At 31.8% G+C, this 16,648-nt stretch overlaps 1 long non-coding RNA gene across 1 annotated transcript; it reads left to right on the top strand.

Moving 5' to 3' along the window:
• The first annotated feature begins 9,976 nt into the window (after positions 1-9,976).
• Positions 9,977-14,168, top strand: LOC127843741 (uncharacterized). Its single transcript, XR_008032316.1, has 3 exons — positions 9,977-10,086; positions 13,132-13,242; positions 14,104-14,168. It is a non-coding gene; the product is annotated as an uncharacterized LOC127843741 (long non-coding RNA).
• The last annotated feature ends 2,480 nt before the right edge of the window (positions 14,169-16,648 follow it).

The following is a 16,648-nucleotide window of genomic DNA, read 5'->3' as shown; positions in this document are numbered from 1 at the left end:
TGCTATAGTCTAAAAAGATTGAAAAGGTAATTTAATTAACTTAATATGATGCCTGCATTAACCATTGTACTCTAACTTGCTAAATACTAGTAGGCTTCTAAACGGCTAAAAAAGGATAATACATAGCCTAAATGGGATGCATGTATGAAACTATGTACTAACTTAATAAAAAGGATAATAAGCATGAGAAGACTGTTTAAATAAGCTAAATAGACTCAATATGATATAGTTTTAACATATGTATAAATTGTTAAGAAGCTAAAATAGGGCTGTTCAATAGGCAAAATATGCTAAATATGAAGAATGTGTCTATATATGTACAAAACCTGCTAAATAAGGCTAAATAACGCTATTAAAAAAAAATAAATTTTTTTTTGATGTATGTATGTGTCTACGATGTATGAAACTGGCTAAATACGCTAAATATCCTGTTAAATGGGCTAAATTGAATGTGTGCGTCTACGTATGTACTAAGCTTGCTAAATTGGCTGTTAAATAGGCTAAATATTCTAATTAGGATGTATGAGTCTAAATTCATGTATGTTCTAAACTTGCTAAATAGGCAAAATAGGATTTATGTGTCAACTTATGTACTAACTTTGCTAAATATGATAAAAAGGCTGTTAAATAGGCTAAAAAGGATGCGTGCCTACGTATGTACTTTACTGCTGAAAAGGCTAAATAGGCTGTTAAAATAGGCTAAAAAAGATAATTATGTCTACGTATGTACTAAACTTGCTAAAAGGCCTCATAACCTGGTTAAATGGGCTAATTGGATGTATGCGTCTACATATGTACTAAGCTTTCTGAATGGCTGTTAAATAGGCTGAATATGCTAAGTAGGATGTAAGAGTTAATAAGGATTTATGTGTCTAATAATTTCTAAATAGGCTGTAAAATTGGCTAAATAGGATGTTTTATGTCTACCTATGTACTAAACTGCTAAATAGGCTAAATAGGCTGTTAAATAGGCTAAATATGATGTATGTTTAACCTTTGTACTTAACTTTCTAAATGGGCCGAAAAGGCTGTTAAATAGTCCTAAATGGGTTTAAATATGATGTTAAATAGGATAAATGGCAAAAAGGATGTATATCTACGTATGTACTTAACTTGCCTAAATAGACTGTTAAATAGGCTAAAAAAGTATGTATTTTTAATCTTTGTACTCAACTTTCTAAATAGGCTGAAAAGGCTGTTAATAGGCTAAATAGGATGAATGTGTCTACATATGTACTTTATTTGCTAAACATGCTGTTAAAAGGCTAAATAGGCTTTATACGATGTATGTGTCTACGTATGTACTAATCTTGCTAAAAGGCTGTCAAAAAGGAATGCATGTGTCTACGTATTTACTGAAATTGCTAAATAGGCTGTAAATAGGCTACATAGGATGTATGTGTCTACGTATGTACTTAACTTGCTAATAGGCTGTTAAATAGGATGTATGTGTCTTCGTATTTACTAAAATTGCTACAAAGGCTAAATAGGATGTATTTTTTTACCTTTGTACTTACTTTCTAGATAGGCTAAATAGGCTGAAAAGGCTATTAAATAGGCTAAAAAGGATGTATGTTTAAACCTTTGTTCTAAACTTTCGAAATAGGCTGAAAAGGCTGTTAAATAGACTAAAAGGCTGAATAGGATGTTGAATAGGCTAGCTAAATAGGCTAAAAAGGATGTTTATGTGTATGTTTGTACTTAACTTGCTAAATAAGCTAAATAAGCAGTTAAATAATAAATAAGATGTATTTTTAACCTTTGTACTAAACTTTCTAACAAGGCTGAAAGGCTGTTAAATAGGCTAAATAGGATGTATTTTTATCTTTGTTCTAAACTTTTTGAATAGGCTGAAAAAACTGTTAAAAAGACTAAATAGGCTAAATATGATGTTTTATAGGCTAAACATGATGTATATGTCTACGCATGTACTAAACTTGTAAATAGGCTAAAAAGGCTAGGCTGAATAGGATGTATTTTTGAAAACCTTTGTACTAAACTTTCTAAATAGGATTAAAAGGCTGTTAAATAAGCTAATAGGCTAACTAGGATGTATGTTTGAACCTTTGTACTAAAATAGGCTAAATATGCTGAAAAGGCTAATTAATAGGCTTAATAGAATGTAGGTTTCAAGCTTTGTACTAAAAAGGCTAAATAGGCTTATAGGCTGAAAAGGCGGTTTAATTGGCTAAATAGGATGTACTGAGTATGTTTCAACCTATGTACTAAAGAGGTTGAAAAGGCTGTTCAATAGGCTAAATAGGATATTATGTTCAATATATGTACTAAATAGGCTGAAAAGGCTTTTAAATTTGCTAAATAGGATGTATGTTTAAACCTATGAGCTTAATAGGCTAAACAGGATGTATATTTCTACCTATGAACTAAACTTGCCAAATATGCTAAATAAGCTGTTTAATATGCTAAATAGGATGTAATTTTTAACCTTCGTTCTAAACTTTCAAATTTGGCTAATTAGGCTGAAAAAGCTGTGAACTAAGCCAAATAGGCTAAATATGATGTATGTTTGAACCTATGTACTAAGACTAAATAGGCTGAACAGGCTGTTAAAAAGGCTAAATAGGATGTATATTAAGTCTTATGTACTGCATAGGCTAAATAGGCTTATATGTTGAAAATTTTGTATTTGCTAAATAGGATGTATTTTTCAACCTATGTTCTAAATAAGCTAAATAGGTTGAAAAGGCTGTTAAATAGACTCAATAGGATGTTGATTGTTTCAACCTATGTACTAAATAGACTAAAAAGGCTGAAAAGGCTGTTAAATAGGATTAATAGGATGTATTTTTCAACCTATGTACTTAACATGCTAAATAGGCTGAAAATGCTGTTAAATAGGCTAAATAGACTAAATAGAATGTATGTTTCAAACTATGTACTTAATAGGCTAAATAGGCTGAAATGGCTGTTAAATATGCTAAATAGGCGGTATATTTCAACCTATGTAATAAATAGGCTAAATAGACTGAAAAGGCAGTTAAATAGGCTAAATAGGCTAAACTATGTACTTATAGCTGAAAGGACTGTTAAATAGGCTCAATAGAACGTATTTTTTAACCTATGTACTAAATCGGCTAAATAGGCTGAAAATGCTTTTAAATAGACTAAGTAGGCTAAATAGGATGTATGTTACAACCTATGTACTCAAATAGGCAGAAAAGGCTGTTAAATTGGCTAAAGGGCCTAAATAGGCTGAAAATGCTGTTAAATTGGCTAAAATAAGCTAAATAGGATGTATGTTTCAACCTGTGTACAAAATAGGCTAAAAATGCTGTTAAATAGGCTAAATAGGATGTATTTTTCAACCTATTTACTAAATAAGCGAAATAGACTGAAAAGGCTGTTAAATAGGCTAAATAGGATGTATGTTTCAACCAATGTACTAAATAGGCTAAATAGGCTGAAAATGCTATTAAATAGGCTAAATATGCTAAAAGGATGTATGTTCAACCTATTTACTCAATAGGCTAAATACGCTAAAATACGCTAAAAAGGCTGAAGAGGCTGTTAAATTGACTAAAAAGGCTAAATAGGATGTATGTTTCAACCTATGTACTAAATAGGCTAAATATGCTGACAATGCTGCTAAATAGGCTAAATATGATGTATTGTTCAACCTATGTACTAAATAGGCTAAATAGGCTGAAAGGGATGTTAAATAGGCTAAAAAGCCACGTGCTAAATAGGCTGAAAAGGCTGTTATATAGGCTAAATAGGCTAAATACAATGTATATTTCAACATATGTACTTTACTTTCTAAATTGGCTGTTAAATATGCTAAATAGGCTAAATAGGATGTATGTTTCAACTAATGTACTAAATAGGCTAAATAGGCTGAAAATGCTGTTAAATAGGCTAAATTGGCTAATTAGGATATATGTTTCAACCTTTTAACTAAATAGGCTAAAAAGGCTGAAGAGGCTGTTAAATTGACTAAATAGGCTTAATAGGATGTATGTTTCAACTAATGTACTAAATAGGCTAAATAGGCTGAAAATGCTGTAAAAGAGGCTAAATAGGATGTATGTTTCAACCTATTTACTAAATAGGCTAAATAGGCTAAAATAGGCTAAAAAGGCTGAAGAGGCTATTAAATAGGCTAAATAGGATGTTTTTTTTCAATATTATGTTCTAAATATGCTTAATAGGCTTAAAAGGACTTAAATAGGCTAAATAGGCATGTGCTAAATAGGCTGAAAAGGCTGTTAAATAGGCAAAATAGGCTAAATACAATGTATGTTTCAACCTATGTACTTAACTTTCTAAATAGGCTGTTTAATATGCTTAATAGGCTAAAATGGATGTATGTTTCAACGTATGTACTTAATAGGCTAAATATAATTACAATGCTGTTAAATAGGCTAAATAGGCTGAAAATGCTTTTAACTATGTACTTGATAGGCTAAATAGGCTGAAAATGCTGTTAAATAGGCTAAATAGGCTAAATAGGATGTATGTTTCAACCTATGTACTAAATAGGCTAAATAGGCTAAATAAGCTGAAAAGGCTGTTAAATAGGCTAAAAAGGCTAAATAGGAAGTATGCTTCAACCTATATACTAAATAGGCTAAATAGGCTGAAAATGCTGTTAAATAGGCTAAATGGGCTAAAATCGGCTAAATAGGCTGAAAATGCTGTTAAATAGGCTAAATATGCTAAATAGGATGTATGTTTCAACCTATGTACTAAATAGGCTAAATAGGCTAAAATAGGCTAAAAAGGCTGAAGAGGCTGTTAAATTGGCTAAATAGGCTAAATAGGATGTTTGTTTCAACCTATGTACTAAATAGGCTAAATAGGCTAAATAGGCTAACTTCACACACGTCTATTTACACGGGTTTAATCTCTTCACGCGTTAATAGTTTTCTTTGGTATTCATATATTATTGGAAGATTACAAGAGTTGCCTTTAATGCCTTAAATATGATATTTTAAGATACATCGATCACTAAACGTTTATTGCCACACTTATTGAAAAACCATCCTACGTTTAAATAAGGTGCACAAATCGTACCTTAAATAGCAGCTATCCAAAAAGGGATTTTAGAAGGGATATCACCAAATAGTCATTTAGACTTATATAAATTGTATTTTTAGTATACTTTTCGGTGATCATTTGACTTCATTTGGTGAGTATTACAATCTTGAGATAGAAAAAAATACGTTTTGCGCTCATTTATTTGTCTGACCATGTCTTACGAAGCAGTTTAAATGAAACACCATCTGATATTTAGTTACACAAGGTACCCAAACAATTAGCGTAAGTTGGTATCTAGTATTTTCGGTTTTAAATTCACTAAACCAGGAAAAAACAGTTTTGTCTTGTTTATTGTGAGATTCTTACACATTATCAAATATCAGGAAGTAATTGCAGTGGACTGAAAGATCTAGAATACTTTGTGTGCAAATTTAAAACAGACGAGTGAAACTAATAACCAAGCGAGCATCTTTACATCGTCTGTTTGTAAACCACGGATATTACATTTTGGATGAAACATATTATTTGTGTAGGATATTTTACAATCCTGCAGGTAAGTTATTAAATCTTTCATTTATTTCCTCTGTAAATTGTTTGTTTAATTATAAAGAAACCTGAGGGTTACTGTTGTGTTTATTAGTTATTTATTAAAATAACTTATCGTTAGTAATATTCACTACACCATATAACGCTGGGCATTATTAATATGTAATTTCATTTGAATACAAACTAATATTATTATGATTATATATTTAATCGCATTTATTAATTGCTTTTATTTTGGATACCCTTATCTTTGAATCAAACATAAACTTCGATTGTTTCGATTGTTTGTCGTTCGAACCCTAATACGCAACTTGTGCGTAGCAAGGCGGCAACACTTGATTGCATTCCGTACTTAACTATATTACAAAATGCAGAGCAAGAAACGTAAAAATATTCTTAAACATATTAAACATTGTACAGATTAGTGTTATTTATGGTTTGAATATTTTAAATAATGCAACAGCTTTAACATCAAGATTATAAACTGTCACAGCGTTCAAATATTTACATAATAGTGCGCTATTTGAGTGACGGAATATAGATGCATATCCACATGTTGTTTCCGACTCACCGATTCTTTAAACAGGAGAGAACGATCGATTTTAAGACAAGTCAATGCATTAAAAGACTGTTTTATTGCAATTTAAAAAAAAAAAACGTGCAGTAAGTCGGTATTGAAATTATTCGACATTAAATCGGTGCGTTCAGTGGATTTTTTAACGCTGCTTTTTAGATGATATAGTTCAGAAGTAAATATATTTTGCTTCTGTTATTGTATTCCTTTATGTTTTATTTAAACGTATTCCTAAAATGACCACGTGCAAATGAAAGCAAGTAGCGGTAGCTTATTTTAAAGAATCGGAACCCTAGTATCTTGAAATCTGGTTGAACAAATCTAACAGTTTAAACATTAGAATGTGTATCATTAATTATTCTTCTAAACTAAGGATATACTTATTTTATCCAAAATACCTTACAGACACAGAGCAAAATCGTTTTATCAATAAGTTTGTTTGTTTATTTATATGTTCAACTACATTAATTAAAACTCAGCTAGCAATCAGATAGACTATTATGAAGCAGCTTAAACAACTTAAAAAATTATAGACTGAGGGTTTATATTTGTTTAACAACCGGGTTTTTGCTTAATTAACCATGGAGTTTCATTTGTATTGAAATGCTTTGCTACCCTAACATTGTTGTCGGCTAATTAGGCACTGCTCCCTGTCAAAGTGTCACAATATTTCCGCTTGCTTGAACTGCGACGATAGCGTTAAATCATACATATCAAAAGTACCAATTTTAAATATCTGAGCCACATGTAAATGACTTGTCACCGTTGACAAACGGATCACCGCTTTACCTGTAAGCAAGTACATGTATTTTACTTTTATGTTCTTTTCGTTTGAAGAGTCATGAGGTCAATGAACGTATATTTTCTGTGCAAACAAGTATTATTTATAAACACATTTTTCATTCAGAACGTTATTTTGTTCTTTTTTAGGGGAACCATTCTTTAAATTACAAAGAATTATAAGAAGAGTTCTATAAAGAAAATATTCTAGAAATACATCCTTCATCATAATATAATGTAATGAATATTATTAGTAACACACATACCTATATATATATATATATATATATATATATAGTTAAAATAGAATCTTCGGATGGGATATGTAATGAAGTTTGAAAAATTGATTATGGAAGTATGGTTTCATTTCTCCAATGTAGTTCAATTATCAGGAACATCTGTTGATTTGTCTTAGTTCTTGATTAACAATTTGGCTCGTAGGTCAACATTACTTCAAACAAATACATAACAGACATAACAAGTCCCAATTCAGATATGATATATAATGAAATTTAAATAATTGGTTATAAAAGTGTAATTCCAATTTCCCAAGGTACATAACGGATACAAGTTCGGATTGAATGTGTATCGGGTTTACATAATTGATTATGGAAGTGTTAGGTTTCATATTACCAATGTGGTTTGTTTATAGAGAACATCTGGTTATATGATCGAGTATGCTTAATGAAATGAGGTCTCATGTTCCCAAAGGTTATTATCTGCACATGTTCATCAAGAACATATTGGTCAAACGTGATAACTGTGTTTTGCGCTCTTCTGATGTGACATGTAGATGCATGAGCGATCCATCCAATCAACAAGGGTTATTCGAAGGGGTGGGTTAAGTAAATCGGGGGAAGAGTGCAGTCAACCAATCAAGAATGGGATAAGACAAATCTAAACTTTATGTTTATTTTCCTCAGAATAAAATGCTATGAGGTTGTTTTAAGAATGATTCTGCTGTTAGATTTGAAAGTCTGCGGTGAGAGTTGTCACGTTTTCTTGACGGGGAGGCCATGTTGGCCGCCGCGCTGTAAAATTGTACTGCATGAACATTAGAAGCGTTGTGTTAGAAATTATTTAACAGAAATAAATCTCGATTAAAACAGAAATGAACTTTGGTTGTTACTGTGTGTTATCCACGAACGATACGTAATTACGTGATACTTTGAAAGACGTGTGTAAAAATGTGATCATAAATCGGTATTGTTGTTTTTGCACTATAAAAATAATTTTAGTCTGCACGTTCCCCATATTAGCAAACGTTAGATCAATGGTGATTTTTTAATTGTATTTTTATATTTTAATCTCCATGCTTAACAGATAGGCTAGTGTATTTAATTTAATTTTCATTTCAGTTTGAAATCACGTACAATGGACTGTCATCTTTTGTTGCCATGTTTATTAATGCTAGGTAAGATTTTCTTTACATTATTGAAAATATATGTGGATACTCTGTTATGTCAATTATAGGTAAAATAGCTCGACAATCACAATAAGAAACAATTGACCATATTCTCAAATAATACAATGATTACTCCTTTTGATTAACATAAATTATTTAAACAATCACGTATCGGCACCGCAAGCAGACAATTACATTATTGTTGATATCTGCTGACATATCGAGTGTCATATATAAATCAAGTTTAGTCCCCGTCTCTTTTATAAAAACATACTGTCCCATGGTACTTAGGATCTTCCCGATGTGTTAATATGTTATTTTGATATTTTGTTTAATATTATTTCGAATGAACACTTCGGTTTAACATTGTTTTGCGAAATAATTCAGTGTTTAGTGACCTGAAATTAGCACTAACTTTTAATTTATGGTCCATGTCAGTAATACACAGTATTTATGCATTTCTTCTCTATACAAATAAACGAATATAAACGAATATAAAGTAACCTGAAATTATTATTATCAGGGTATTCTGTAATATACCCACATAAAGGTAGTATATATACGTGTTCCGTTAATAAAATAAAAAAACGTGCTTAAATGAACGATACAACAATCAAAATGTTCCCAATTAGTTTGTACTTTTAGTTTTGGACATTCGGGTGGAAGTAGCAATGACACGGGGAGTGGGATATCCCCCTATATATATATACATACATAAATGTTCATGTAACTGTCCCTTCTATGTATGTAAACTGTTCCAACATTGGAAGATGTGTTGCGATAAAAGTATGGAGTATATAACTGTGAATGAACCATCTTTTTTCTAGGGATGGGGATTTCACAGTATGTCTGCTTCATCCTTCACCGTAGCTAGGCGCACACGCCGAAGTCTCCAATAGGAATATGTCTGTCTGTTTGTCTGTCTGTCTGTTTGTATGTCTGTGTATCTGGTTGTTCACGCATATCTTTCTCCATATATATATATATATATATATATATATATATATATATATATATATATATATATATATATATATATATATATATATATATATATATATATTTATATATATATATATATATATATATATATATATATATATATATATATATATATATATATATATATATATATACACATCATGAGTACGAGTACAGCAGCTGATCGATATTTAACACATTCTTTAAATAAAAGTAGGATCGTATGAAAATCCGATATTCCTTGGTGTTGTTATACATATTTATAGTTTCTATATAAATGAATTGACATATACATCACCATATTCTGAGGCTTTTATGTAAAATACCCAGAACGGCATTTAAACGTGGTCCGTTTGCAAAGTTAATCAAAATGCTTATGTTGAATATATACACCCTTAAATGTTACCTTCCTGTTTTCGCTTAAAAGTTGAACTATTACGGTTAATATGTTTACGTAATTTGATAAATAATAACCAGTCAATAAATGTCATTGTCGCTTGTTTATATCCAAGAATGTGTACACTTTATTATCACAATTCCGTTAATAAAAAGGTGTTGTTCCGTTAATAAAACATGGTGTTGTTGTATTATGATAATTTTTTAAATCATATTTATTTTTTGTTATCAATTCATTTAATTTTTTTTTAGTTTTGGACTTTCGGGTGGAAGGAGCAATGACATGGGCAGTGGGATATCCCCCTTCACTCCGATCCCCTAGTGTTGATTTAACAACATCGGAACCATGCTTCAATTCTTTTACTAGTTTGTCAGTGTCCAAAGTCGAGGGGACTTAAGTGTACAGGTAAAACTAATAGATAATCACTTGACTATGTGCCAATTGACAAAGGGGAACAGTTGCACACACCATTTAAAACTTCAATCGTGAATTAGCATCGTATTCGTACAAACGTAAATGAAGACGACAGAAATACCAGTTCATATATAGCAAGAAAGTGTTTCTACCATCGAAGTGTTATAATGTTGAGCGTTATTTGCCATTTATTACACCTCACAATATCTTTCACCAAGCAATAAATGTGCTATATCGTGTAAATCGACCGACATATTACCCGTCTAAAATGTAAAACATTCACTGAAACAGTTTCATTAAAGACAAGGCATGCCTGCTGTATTTTAGTTTGGTCCACGTACAAACTGTTGGTTGTCTTTTCTATGGACTTTATGAAGCGTTCGGAAATAATTGGCCATTAACAAAAACGCTAACCATTGATATCGAAAATCATCATTCGGAATAAATAGCTCATTGCAGTTTTGGCAAGGGCGTTAACGCAACAAGGGCGAATTAAAGTGTGCAGTAGTTACCTATCTTGACGCAATTGTTCGCTAACCGAATATTATAGAACAACATACCCTGCCGCTGACATTTATATATGGCTTTGTTATAGTGCCGTTAACAAGAATAAATTAATTTCTTTACCGGAACGAGCATCAAGAATGGTTTTCCGTTCAAGATAAATATTGTTTCGCTCTGTCGACTTCTGGAATCAAACGGCGAGAAAGCGAGATCAAGATACGAAGAGCGAATTAACGATGCGAAAGCACGAGATCACGTCGTGAGAACGAGTTATAACGATTCGTGATAACAATGTAGATTTCGTGTATTTTCATCTTTTTTTCGCGTTCTTGACGTTGTGAATTCAAAGGTCGACAATTTCAAACAGGAGGCAATATCACGTTATTCGTATCGCATGATCGCAAAATTGCATCGTGATCCCGCATCGAATTGTCTTACATACGTTTCTCAAACTCGCAAACTCGCTTTGGGAATACGAATTACCGATCTGTGAAGTAATAATTCCGTAATCAATGGCATGATGAAATTATGAAGCTATATTACATATTGTTACTATAAATTGAAACAAAATGACGTCGCGAACAGGCCGTTATTCAAATTTAGCGGGCCAATATAAATTATAAAATAATTATAATAAATTTTAAAATACATGTAATAAAATCGGCCCAGCCGCATTTGGCCGTCGGGCCGTCATTTCGGCAGCGGGCCGATTATAGAGGTCCGGCCCAGATTTGCCGTGTGTTATTGTCTAAATATTTGATATATGAAGGCTGGAAATATAAGTAATAAAAGTGGGGCAACATTATGTTGCTGTCTGTGTTTATTCACAATTATGTTTCTAATCCGTGTCCAATTGCGGCAAGAAAATGCGGTGGTAGAGCGGATTGGTGTTGTAGTGCTCAGCGGGCAAACTATTATTAGTATCTTAGTCAACATACTAAGTAATTATAGCAATATTTAACCCTTAATATTAAAGTGTTCAACACGATGTTTACCAGTGTTTCATGTTATAACAATAATGCATGGAAAAGTGTCTGCATTATGCATGAACTATTTGAAACTGTATTATTCGATAGATTTATCCCGGTCCTGATTTAATTTTCGCAAATTATTCAAAACATACAAAACAAGGACAGTCATCAATTCAACCGACAACAAACATATACAACTCACAATGGTGGTGAAGGGGTTCAAAAACAAATGATATGTGTTGAAAGTAAGCTGTTTTTTCTGTTCTTTTTTTATGACTATCGATGCTTTTTTTTTTAAAGATATACATAAAATCATTGTCAATAAATTGAACGCTTCAATAAATATTTTACATTATTTTATTGTATTTCTCGCTTTATTGACTTTTATGATTGTAGATAAATAAACAAAACTAATCTTTTGAAATCCATCCTTAATACACGCTTAAACAAAATCGGTTGTTCCTCACAATAAAGCGATTTAATTCGAATCCGTTTAGTTATTTTGTTTCATAAAACAAACCGTATTAATACAGTTGTCATGTGCTACGTATATGTATAAATTTGATTGTAGTCTACGCGTTGTACAAAAGTTCCCATATCCAATACGAATCAATAATAATTATAAATATATAATTATTATAGTGGAATCCAAAAAACTATTATAATAAAACTTAAATTATTTTGCATTATTTACACATTTGGCATGTAGTCGTTTTTAGTGCGTCATGAAAATATACAGGTTTTATATTGAAAGTCAATAAAATTATAATATGACATGTATTCGCATGTGTAACCAGAAGGCGGGATTTCAAAGTTTATATCATAATCTCGCGTATTCGAGTCATGCTCAGACGAGATCATGTAATCACGTTTCCAGATCGGGATATTATGATCGTGATCTCGCATCGTTAATTTGCAATTTTTTATCGAAATATGTTCATTCCGCGTCGTAATATCGCGTTCTCGCCCATTTTATTTAAAGAAAGATGGAGCGAAATAACGATGTTAGGTTGGAATATTACGATGCTTAAGTTCTATTAAATTAGCACATTACAGTATCGTAATATTAATAACGCGATTTAACATAGTGTTTCGTTGTTTAGACCTCGTAATGCACAAGTATTACGCGAAAACACGATACGTATACAAGAGATTACCGTGCGGAATCATTATATTATCGCGATCTCGCGTTCTCAACTCACCATCTCGTGTTCTGATATATTCAGCTCGCTCCTTCCTATCGTATATTCGCGCCCACGCCATTCCGACCGAGAGGTCGATAATGCGGAACAAAAAGTGGAAGTAACGAAAAATCGTAGTATATTATGGTCGAACGCGCGTGGTTGGAATGAGATATATAATTTGTAATTACAGTATAATATAATCACAGTGGAATCATAACTATTGATTGTGTGACATTACAGAAAACTGCTTTTCCATGATATATCTTTTCTTACAGTTGTATTTCTTGGAAAAATTTTGAACGGTGGCTATACATTATAACTTATAATTGGTATGTTTTATTTTTCATGAATATAGTTGTAACATTTTCTGTTTACAGCTTGCTGTCTCAGAATCCCAATGGTGATTTTTATAGAGAAGGACACAGAATAAAGTGTACTGAGTCTGTCCTTAGATCCAACGGCTACTCGAGTTATACCCTAAACGTGAGGTTAGTATGTAATTGTTCCACAAACAGCTTACACTTAATCATGGTTCATTGTCAAGAACAGTGGTCGTTAGTTATGGTTTATTCAATATATACAATAGACTTACAGTCCATGATTAAAACATATTAACATATATAAAGGCATGTCATGTGATCAGTATTGACTTTCATAAATTGTTTTATAAAGTATCAATTCATGGAAAGGTCAAAGACATTTTGATGACAGCTTAAAAAATCTATTTAACACTTCTATAACGATTACATAAAAAACAACAAAGACTAATCTGCAAGAGAGCGAAAAGTCAGGTTTGAGTAATGAATTATATACAATTAATCAAAATAATATGTATATTATGTATTATTATTAATTTCATAATATCATCGTATAAGTAACGTTCTAATAGAAAATGTTGTTTATCCTCAAGAACATTGCAATATTGACATTTTCTATCTAGAAAAGATAAAGCTTCAGGTTAATACAATCTGTCAGAATCGATTTATAATCTATGAGATGAAACCCTTAATCTAAAAATATAAGATCTAAACAAATTTATACTAAGTTATATCGCAGTGGTGTATTTGATATGATGTCCGCATAGCGATCAGGAGGTCTTTGGTTCGATCCCCACTCGCCGCGACTGTCGCGCAAAATATCGTGCGAAGCGCGCGACTGTCGCGCAAAATATCGTGTATCGCTTCGTGTGCCGTGTGTCGCCCTTGATGGAAGTAGGGCGATATTTGTGGATGGCACTATCTGGATTCCGCAGCTTAAATTGAATTTTATTTTAAAATCACGTTTAAACTGCAGTATCGAAAAGTATCCGAATCCCCATGTAGTTAAAGTGCTTGTTTACTTTGTTTCAGCCTAGCAGATGACGTCACAACACTTTATGACACCTTTTACGTGACCATTTTGGGTTTACCAAGTAAGCCAAAGTACTGATACGAGTGTTTTCATCCGACATGTATCATTCAGATAACGATCACAACTATCGTTGATGTGTTTAAGGAAACAATACATTTGGTATTGATTCGAAGCATCATACAAATACAAATGTTTTTTTAAGATATAATATTTTTTTAATCATGGTTTGTTGTCGAATAACCCACAGTAAGGAGTATAGATGCGTAGGAATTAAATCACGAGTGCGAAGCACGAGTGATTTGATGAAACGCATCTATACTCCTTACTGTGGGGTATTCGACAACAAACCATCATAGAAAAATATTTTTTCGATTCTAACACGATTCTGATTGCTTTGGTTCAAGCTTACGGACATGCACTATATTTTTTAATACGCCGCCCTTCTTAGTACAAAGTTCACTATTTTGTTACACCATTGAATTGTACAAACATATGACGTCGTTTTTATTCATAAATATTTTGACGTCACTTTCATTCAAAACAACACTCGTAGAAACCAAATGACGTCACATTTATTGATGCTTCTTAAAAGCTGACATGCTATGCATGTTTTTTTTATTATGTTTCCTTACAAATAACATTCTTTGTAGGCGTGGTTATGCAACTTATCACCAAATATACAATTTTTTTATTTTATTACATTTATATACATGCTACATTTATTAAATTTCTTTTAGAGCTGGTTTTAAGCACGTGCATTTTACTGCAATATTTTCTTTATTTATTCGGAACTATTTTCGAAACATTAAGCACCACCCATAATTTATTGCAGAATAACCCACACTTGATTTCCTTCTTTGTCTATAGAAAACAAGTCGCATGCCGTGTTAGAATTAAAAATTAAATCCAGCAAATATTATAAATCGATACGTTGATTATTATTTCAAATGGCTTTTTTAAACATGGATATGTTTGGAATGGTATTCTATTTATTCGTGATTTGCCAAAATACAAATTCTTCAACATTCAGATGCGAAGCAATTAACTTATTTGGATTCTAACATGATCCGTTCTTACGCACGACTGTTAACGTGCAAACATTGATTAAGATATAACATGATCCGGAATAATGCACGTTTAAACAATTCCAGTATAAAAACAACTACCGGAAGCTTTCGATGTCATTTTATTATTGACTTGACTCATATTACGTGTGAAAGCGTCTCAAAAACATTACGCTCATATACAATTTGTCTGCTGTTTGTGAAGTTGACGTTTATATTGTGTAATTAACAATGAAGGATGTCGATATCTTTTTAAATATAAAAATCAAACACTATTCATTTTTGTAAAATGTGTTTTCTACTATTTCGCAAACTAGCATTTCTTTTTCAGCATATAATAAACGGTTCGATTCCATTATTTCTTTAACATTTTTAACCAGTAAAGTTGACGTATCGTCATTATCTTTTTTGCATAACTTTATTCCTCCGCGCCGTACGTTTTTTGTTAGCTGGGGACTAAATACTTGTTACATTTAAAATCCGCTTATCATTATGTATATAGCATCAAAAATGTTATACTCAGGCAATTTCTTCGGATGTAAAAGGATTGAATTGGGTGACATGCATTTGTATACAATTCTTATTATACAGTTGTACAATTTTTCCTTAACAAACAATTGTTTAAGTTAAAATACACTGGCAATCAATCCAACATTTTATAAAGCGGTGGAGATTTAATCATCGACAATACACATTATCACTTGGTAGCGTCAATTATGAACACCATCTTTTTCAATCACCTATACATTCAATCGTTAAAATGAATCAACAATACATCTCATCATTTGAAAACAAGTCACCTCATTAAAGACAATCATCAACAAATCACAGTACGCCTAAACATCGGTACATATTACATTATATTAGGATGCATTCAAGCAAACCAATTATCTCAAAATGTAAAAATGCGCCGATTATATATAAAATAATTATGATTATAGGTGCTACCTAATTTACGGGCATAAGCTTTTTAAGGTTTTTTGATAACCATGTATTTTTAATAAATATATCGACACGATTGTGTTCTAAATAATATAATTGTTGCAATAATTAATTAATGCATCCAAAAAAATCAATCTTAAAACGAGTTACATGTTCCAAGCTTAAAGATCTAGCATCTTATTTTTTGTTTGTTTTCTAGCCACATGAATTTAAAGCTGGTTCGGTGGCTGTGTATAGTGGATGGGGTGTCTGCTAACTGGCTTAGTCACTGGGAGGTATCTGTATTGATCCCTTAAGTGGGAACATTCTTTAGATAACCCTAAAGACATACTATGGCGTACCATTTGGGTTGAAAGTCAAGAAGACCTACAAGGTAAAAAGAGAAATGTACGTCGAAGTACAATAATTGTACGTCGACATACAAATATAAAATACACTTCGAAGTATATATTTGTACTTGTACTTCGACATACATGCTTGTACTTCGACATACACATTTTCTGAACAGCCAATCAAAACACTTGAGCCGCTTTACCTT

This window comes from Dreissena polymorpha, chromosome 9, assembly GCF_020536995.1.
Source record: "Dreissena polymorpha isolate Duluth1 chromosome 9, UMN_Dpol_1.0, whole genome shotgun sequence".
Classification (NCBI taxonomy): domain Eukaryota; kingdom Metazoa; phylum Mollusca; class Bivalvia; order Myida; family Dreissenidae; genus Dreissena; species Dreissena polymorpha.
The sequence above is the reverse complement of the archived record's forward strand: the minus strand, read 5'-3'. Positions and strand labels throughout refer to the sequence as shown.